Consider the following 9,418-nt stretch of genomic DNA (forward strand, 5'->3'; position numbering starts at 1 on the left):
TTTTTTCCTTCAATTCTTCTATTTATAGATATGCCTTCAATTCTTTTATTTATAGATGTGATCGTATTTGTCATTAATTAACCTAAACTATATTATTAATCAGTTAAAAATTAATCAGCCGAATTTGGGTTATTCGAGCTCCTAGCGGATCGGATTAGAATTCACTGGAGGTTGACGAATTTAGGTCGGATCTGAATCCGACCAATTAACCTATTTTGACACTTGCAAGCATAAGCCCAAACTAGCAAAACCCATTCGGAGATTTCTAAACATCTGCATTAAAAATTAGCGAAATCAGAAGGTAAAAGAAGTACAAAATCAGTAGTTCAATAGCACTATAATAGCTAGAAATGAAGGATGATGATATTACGAGGTAAATATTATTGTAAAATTATTTAAAAAATAAAAAAATACATGATATTTATATTGAAGTATCTACCGGCATAGCATGAAACTACGAGCTTCAGAAATTTCAATTTGATTTTGAAGTCAGTCTTAGCACATCTTGTTCCAGATTATGAAATACAAGCTAGCTCTTCTAAATCAAACTGCTTTGGTTCTGCAGATGTGAAAATCTGATGACTTATTATGTGCGGACACCGAAGGCCGTCCAAAGTCCAATGAAAATTCACCATATCACCCCCTATTCAGTACTGCGGCTCGATACTGCTCGGTACTGGATGACGTAACTGCACCTAATTCACCTCTGGACGATAAGCTGTGTTGGGTGTCCGCACATAATAATCTCTCGTGAAACCTTCGGAATTCAAATCTTCTCTTGCAGCCAAATGAGTCTCCAGTAATTTTGTACCTTCGACCTAAGTTCTGTCTTTTACTTACTCAGAATGGAAATATTCATGGCCAAAGATGCAGGTCTCCTGTTTAACATGGAAGAAGAAATTACAATAAATTGCATGGAAACAAAGGGGATAAATTTACAGAAAATAAAACGATGGACTAGCATTTTATCCCAGAAGGTGCAGCTCTAAAGAAAATGGTATTAATCAAGAAATGGACAGAGCAGCTACCCCGGCACTGGAAAACACTAATTAATTAGTTGATAACATAAACTACTCAGAGAAATTCCTATTGGCTTTTTGAGAAAGCAAAATATCTCAGTATTTAGAATCGAAGTGATTGAACATGAAGGAGACGTGCGAACAACGCTAGGTGACCCAAGAAAAGGATGCCTCAATAGAAAATCAACCAGCTAGGTGACCCAAGAAAAGGATGCCTCAATAGAATATCAGTCAGGTACCTAACTTTCTTAAAATCTCACCAAAATCACAAGGATCTCAATGACGCATCCCTAATGCAAATCTGGAGCATAATTTGTAAATATTGTTCTAGATGGCCTGATCCATGTTGGGCCTGGGTTATTCCTTGTTCCTTTCACCTACCTACCGCAGGACATAGACTGATTGCTACAACAAGTCCAATGTGTCCTGTTACATACCCAACTATTAACACTTATCCTAAGGTAAAATACTACAACAACAATAACAATAACATCAAGCCTTTGTCCCACTACGTGGGGTCAGCTACATGAATTCTTTTTTGCCATTGTGTCATGTTAAAAGTCAAATCTCATTTAAATCTAATAAAGAAATATCATTACTAATATTTTCTAACCCAAGTCTTTTTAGATCTACCTCTACCTTTTTTAACATAAGTCAAATCTAATACCTCTACTTTCCTAACCGGGTCATCGGAAGGCCTCCGTTTAATGCGACCAAACCATCTAAGTCGACTCTCTCTAATCTTATCTTCCACTGGAGCTAGTCCAACCTATTCACGTATATGCTTATTTTGTATCCTATCTCTAAGGATAAAATCATTCATCCACCTAAGCATCCTCATCTCTCTTTTAATGGCCAACATTCGACACCATAAAGCATTGCTGGTCTCACGACCATCTTATAGAATTTTCCTTTAAGTTTGAGGGAGACTTTTCTATCACACAACAAGCCCCATGCATTCCTCCACTTTAACATTGCTGTTATCAGATCCCAAATCCTAGATGAGAAAAGTGGAGGGTCGCGTTAGGTAGTCGACAACCAGCGTAAAACTTGTCGAATAATCAAGATATGAATCTTTTAAAAAATTATCCTAAGGTACAATGCAAAATAATAATTTACTTACTCTTGAAAAACAACGAGGCCTTCATTGGGAGGATGAAATCAAGGTGATTTTATTTTATCCGGAATAATATGGGTTTAACACAAACTAAATCTCAAAGACAACCCCAGCAGAGGCACTCTACACTAAATTTAAGTCAAATAGTACTAATAACTAAAGTTATGTCTCAAGGTTGGACTTAAGCTAACTACTGTTGCCATATAAAACGCCACTCATACACAATCACACCAATATAGCCTCATCCAAAATATTTGTCGTCCATATGAATCCTTCATCACCATTCATTCTTGTGATCACACCATTCAATCTTGTAAAGTCATCTCCCATATAATGCTCATAGACACTAAAAAATGTTCCAGCCCAACTATTATTCCCAGCAGCTTGATAGCATCATTCATGCAACATAATTTCCATTCTTTATGTACGTTTAACTATAGAGAATATAAACTCAAGAAAAGCAACGCAGAATCTGATAATGAACATGGAAGCAGAGGCATTTTGAAGAAGCCAGTCATAAGGTCATAATCTGAACAGAATATGGAGAAAAAAAAATGATATAATTAGAACTGCGTAGAAAACATGATTTATTATTGCAAGAGATAGATAACTCAAAACGAAAGCAAATAAATAGCAAAATGCTGCAATAAATCAGTTGAACTGAAAATAGAACATGTTGCAGTATCTAACAAGTAAATGTTACTTGACCTGCTGGAAGATATAAATATGTTTTTACAATTTTTTTTTTCTTCTCTCATTCCATAAGTGAAAACAAAACCATTATATTTGAGAAATTTTGAAAGGGATTGGTGAACCTATTATCAGTGTTGGCTTCTAATCACATCAAAATGAATGATGGATGTCCATCAAATTACATGGTTTCAGAATCCAATTTCAAGCAAACAAGTAGCCCAAAAAGAGAAACTTTATCTTTAAACGACCATCAAAACAATTGGATCATATAAATACCACATGTGCTGCTACTGTGCTACACTAGATGAAATTACCAGACTGAATTTAGACCAACTCCTCACATTCAAAGAATGCCCCTACGCTCTACAAAGCTATCCCATATAACTTAGGCCTCCTTTGTATCGGAGTTTTAAACAGAAAAGGCGAAATTATTTTTTGGACGTTGTTTGGATGGGACGGTTCTATAGAAATACTTTTTAGGCAACTTCATTTTTCTACTGTTTTGATAATCTTTTTGATATTTGCTTCTCGGTTAGAAAACTCCATTCACTTAACCAATATTTCTAAAACTATCTTTTACAAAAGGAGAGGAAAAACCAAATGAAGCCTCAATCTATGTCAAGAATAACACATACTACGTGCGGAACATTGGAACACATAACTGTGTCCATACAAAGCTATCCCATATCACTCTCTATGTAAAGAATAATTAATCTTCCAAGTCTAACAATTTCTCCTGATTCAGATGGCCCAATTAAGACCAAAATGACTCACTCGGCTAGAAAAAAAATTATGAAGAAACAGATATTAGATATCGTTGTAACTTACGAACAAAATTTTGCATAAAGTTGTTGAACTTGCTAACCGGAACTTAAAGGAGAGATTTATGAGATGGTCAGCGACTTACAACGCACAGAGAAAGTCAGAACACGTACGAGACACTTCTCAGCAACCATTGACAAAGCAAAAACGAAGCATTCTCGTTTCACGCAAAATCATCACAAAACAACCTGTATTAAGAAAAGAAGAGTGCCCCGTAAGCTATTTCATTCATATATTTCATCCAACTAGAACATTAAAAAAAAAAAACGAATCAAATAGGCCAAACGTCCGGTCAACAATTCATGCTCAGTTTCTTCAATTTCTGTTTCCAGGCCGCTTATAGAATTAATCTTAATCTTTATAAAGTTCACAAGGCCATACGATTTTAAATCGTTGATAGTTAAAAATTAGGTCATAATGGAAATAACCTTCATATCATTAACCATCTCACTGAAATCTGTGAGAGGAGACATCATCCAACATTCCATCCCATATCTTGATATTTTCACATAATAACATGAAGTTACTTAGATTACGGAAGAAACTTCCCAAAAGCGGAAGTATTACAAGTCTCCTCCCCTCCAAATTGATTCACTGATCATAAGATCGACCTTAAGTTCAACTAAATCTGAAAAGGAGGATATTAGGTCCTTATTGTTCTTTGGTTTTACGAAGCCTCCACGGTTCTATTAGCAGTAGCGGTGGCGGAAGGCTGCCGAGGGGCCGCCGGAGCGGAGTGGCCATGAGAGTTTACCCTGTGGAGTCGGCACTTGAACGATCCAGCATGGGTCGCCGGAGCGCAGACGCACTTCGGTGGCGCCGACGAAGCCAAACCATGCTCACACGTGACGGAGCTCGATGTCCAAGACCTCCCCAGGTTCCGCGGCGACGGCAACTGCTGCTTGTTTTCCGCCCCCGCAAAAGCTGAATTGGACGCCATTGATCTAGATCTTCAACGACAGAAGGAAAAAAAAAACGATATGGTGCAGATCTGCAACAAAATAATTATTATACATTATTAAAATTTAATAGTTAAAAAATAATAAAAAAATAAAAAATAATCTGTTAAGATATATAAAAGCATTAATTTGTTAATAAATGGACGTTATATATTTTTTAAAATTAATCGGTTCCCAAATGCTTGAATTATTACACGGAACTCAAACCAGAAGATTGCTTGGATTCAAACACGGATCCGATGAAAAAATATACAGTGTAATTATTTTAAATTAAAAAAAAATAATGAGAGCATAATAGAAAAGAGGAAGGCTTACAGAAAGAGAAGGGGTGCCAAAGCGGCAAACTGCAGTTCATAGGACGGCGGTTCAATTTATAGCCCGAACCACCCAGGCCGGTTGAACAAGGGGCAGGCGGGTAGACGGGCAGCCCTGACCAAAACTCCTATTCTCAATCGTGATGGGTGGGGGCCACAACATCGATATGTGAATCTTATATGATGTATGTATTAAAACAAAACGAATACTGTCACCCACGTCCACGTGGCTATTCTATGCTCAGGATAGCACAATTAGCCCACTCATAAGCGGTGCCCACGTGGGTGCATTTCAGGTGTAATTTAGTATTCCTAATGAAATGACGAAAACAGCCTCGATGTCCCCAGCTTGAGAGGGATAGTTTCGGGAATATGTAGCGGAGGAGGGATCACGGTGTTAGTTTTCTTTTGTCAGGATGGACACGTGTCGAACGTTAGATGGTGGTATCTACTCAGCCTTGCATGCACCACAATATATATATATTTTTAAGGATAAGGGCCTTATATCAATTATATTGTAAATACAAAATAAGTAAAAGCTCTACAATAATATAAAGAGAGCATATACCTTCTTTCAATTTACATCAATATAAATGACATATTCTTATAAGATAAGAGAGAAAATCAAAACAACCAATTAAGTGGTTGGATAAGACTCAAAATGGATATCTAGTAGTTCATGCTCTCCATCAACTTTTTATATATGATAAAGTGAAGTTTTTAATTATAATATCTTAGAGATAACTAGTATAATTAGGTTGCCGATATCTTATAATAATAATTATTATTAAATAATATATAATTTCTAACAAATAATAAATATTGAATTGTTTTCATAGCAAACTCACAAGAAAGCATATGCAAGAGTAAGATTCAGATTGTTGCTAGTAGAAACATACAAATGATGTTCATGAGTAGCAAACTCCCAAGAAAATTTGGCCGAATAAATCAGGGTTATCATAAAATAAAACTTGTTTGGAAGTAGATAAGGTAAGAGATGACTTTGAAAGCAATATGCCATTTTCTTTAGTTGTGGTTAAATTAATGATGTCACTATAACACTATAAGAAGATAAGCCTAGATAGACCAATTTCCATTATGCATAAAAGATGAAGAATTGTTATCAACTTGAGTGTTTAGTAAGGAAAAAAAATATTGCCATGGATTCTCTCTTATAGTGAGTTGTCATTAGCCCAAGAGAGAAGTTAAATCCATTGTTAATTTAAAAAGAGAGTCATCGCCTCATCTTTAACTCATATGCTATAATTCTATCTGGAGAGAAGAGATATTAAATGACTCATGTTTCCAAATTAAGCCATTAATAGCATGCCAACAACTAGAATTAAGTCAGTGGTATTAAGAGTGTCATGTCTCAAGATCAAATTTGAAAGAATTACATTTTTTAATCACTTAAATAATAAAGTAGAGCTTCTATAAATTCATTAATATAAATCAATCTAGTGTGAATATCTAAAATAATATACATAAAAATATTTCATTATATTCATTCTCCTAAAATCATAATATATTAGCTATGAGATTAGTACAATCAATAATATATCAATAATTCCTAACTATAAAATAAATAAAAAATAAAAAATAAAAGCAAAAGAAAACCTAAAGATATCTAACAATCTAATTCCACCTGGTCTCAAATGTTTTTCTGACCTGAAATCATTAAAATCTATATAATGTGCTAAAAAGCATAGTAGTAACTCAAATTCACTAAATTTTCCAACGTAAAGCTTAAAGAATCAATATGCATGCTTAGTTTAGTCAATATAGTTAATAGCATTGAATCTTATTAATGATTAGTTATCATTCATAAAGCTCAAAATTATCAACAACAAGAATAAGAAATATTTTTAATGAATCAATAGTTGGTATGAGAATTAATAAATTTGTAAAGTAATCATATTGAAAGCATTCATAAATGATTAAAGGAATCATAACATATAAGTGTCAATATCATCAGTATTATCTATTCTATCTATTATTAATCATATGTAGTCAATATATGTATCTGTACCGATTATGATCTATCTACACTACAGGAAAATCGTAAATTACCAGTGGATTTTTCCGGCTGCTTACCTGCGGACAATTTTTTGACGGCTTTCCGGCAGCTTTCTGACGACCTAATTTTTCAAAAAAATTACCGGCGATTTTTCGGTGGCTTTCCGGCGGCTTTTCCTAATATAATTTATAATTTTGATTAATTTTTCTTGCGATTTTAACTAAATAATAATAATTAGTTAATTTTAATTAATTATTAATTTAATAACTTAGTCTAATTAATTATTAATTTAATAACATATTTAATTAATTATTAACTTTAATATTTTATTTTTTATTTTAAATTATAATTTTTTGTATAATATAGTTTAAATAAAAAATAATAAGCTTTATAACACATTTTCCCTCATAGCATAATGGTTGGGCTGACTTATATTAGCAAAATGGACTCAGTTTGAATCCCAGGCTAGACGCGCGCCTGGGCACCAGGCGGGCAGTCGGACAAGCAGGGCAGCACGGGCAAGCCTCCAAGCGGGCAGCGGGCAGGGCAGGAACTCGGGCGGGCAGCACGGGTAGGCCTCCAGGGGGAAGCAGGCAGAGTGGGAGCTCGGGCGGACAGGGCGGGAGCTTGGGCGGGCAGGCCGCCCTCCTGGTGGGCAGCGACCAGGGGGGAGCCTGGGCGGGCATCGCGGAAGGCTCCTAGAGGGCAAGCGGCAAGGCCGGGAGCTCGGAAGGAGCAGGGTGGGAGCTGCGGCTGGCAGTGCGGACAGCTTCTTGGCGGCCGCTGGGAAGGGTGGGGTGGCTAGAACAGCATGCATGTTTTTTTTTTTTTTCATTGATTTTAAGATATTTTTCGATGTCTTTTTATCCAGAAAACGACCACCATATAAAAATTTTTTCCCTTCCGAAAAATACGCGTCGCAAATATTTTCCTACGCGGATGTTTCTCACCTGGGCAAATTTGCCATTCAGAAAGCCGACGTAAAATTTAAAAACGTTCGAAAATTTGATCATTTTTTGCCGGAAAATGCCGCCGATAAATATTGATTTTAATCCTGATAGTGCGCTATTAATCCCATCAATACATAATATGTTAATTATATGATTGTAAAACAGAAACATCCTAAAATTTTATTATTGTATTTCATCTTTACATTCTATTATTCATAACATTATATTATTATAATTATTATTTCATTACCAATATTTATTATCAATTTATCATATAAGATGGCTTTCAATATATAAATCATTAAAGGTCTAATCGCCACTGCCCCATATGTAATCAATCATCATTATACATCTTCAACTAGGAATAACATCATACTATGCATATTTTAAAAAGTAAAACCTCATTAGCCCACACCCTTTTTGACATGGTATTTATTTTAAGAGCAACCAAATATAAAATTTGCATAGAATATTTAGAAATAAACTGAATCCTTCTATGAAAATAGAATATATATAATATATGATATAATCAATAGTAAATATATTATATTACTATATATATATATGACTACTACTATACTTTGGTTATATAGATATGTCATTATATACTTTGACTACAATAAATTACAAAGTATAACTTCCAATTGACAAATTGACAGATGATGAATTATATTCATTTATATGTGAAGTGCAGATAGACATCTCACTTGATTATAATGCTTCAAACACTTTGTCTTTTATTGACCTATTTTCAAAGTATAATACATTACGAATTAATATGTCAATGAAATAATCTTACAATTTTATAGTAAGCCTAGGTAAAATCAACATAAAGCTAGGAATACATCACTATCAAGAGATATCATGATTTTCCTTCAAAGTGGAGTTAACCATAAGGACTTAACAATGTCCTAATAGTATTATGCTAGTCAATCTTTCTTATCTTCATCTTTATCCCTACATTCTTTTTAAAATAAGTTAAACTTTGAAAGAAAATGTTAAGTTGAACATCTAGTTTCATAAATAACCTTAAATTTAAAATTTACTAAGCAAAAAATTAACATCCCTCATCTTATTATAATTGAGTCCACATATTATTGAGATTTCCACAAGTTTATTGATTAGATTAGCTTCATTCAGAACTTGGATTGACTTGTCTTCTACTTGGTAACCTCAACTCCATACTTCTTCAAAAATATTTAACTCTCTTACAGTCAATTACCACAAATCATTAACCCATACATTTGTCAAAAGTAACTAAAATTTTCTCAAAAACACCATAAATTTACATTACAAATGATAACTATTGACGTGTGCTACATGTGTCAAAGATCCAAGAATTTTATGAAGCCAATGATGCACGTAAGGTAATGCCACCCATAATAAATAGGTTTTTTTTATTCTCATATATAAATGGAAACTCAAAATGAATAGAGAATTAATTAACTAGTTTTTAATTCATACTATTCATTTGGATAAGGTTGATCATGCCATCTTAAATTCTCAAGTAGGGTTCATCAAGTCGCT

General features: G+C 34.1%; 1 long non-coding RNA gene across 1 annotated transcript; it reads right to left on the reverse strand.

Annotated features, from left to right (window-relative positions):
• Positions 1-341: 341 nt before the first annotated feature.
• Positions 342-4,316, reverse strand: LOC110093406. Its single transcript, XR_002302704.2, has 2 exons — positions 3,737-4,316; positions 342-878 (listed from the first exon to the last, which is right to left on the reverse strand). It is a non-coding gene; the product is annotated as an uncharacterized LOC110093406 (long non-coding RNA).
• Between the last annotated feature and the right edge of the window lie 5,102 nt (positions 4,317-9,418).

The sequence above is a fragment of the Dendrobium catenatum genome, unplaced genomic scaffold, assembly GCF_001605985.2.
Source record: "Dendrobium catenatum unplaced genomic scaffold, ASM160598v2 fragScaff_scaffold_1038, whole genome shotgun sequence".
Lineage (NCBI taxonomy): Eukaryota > Viridiplantae > Streptophyta > Magnoliopsida > Asparagales > Orchidaceae > Dendrobium > Dendrobium catenatum.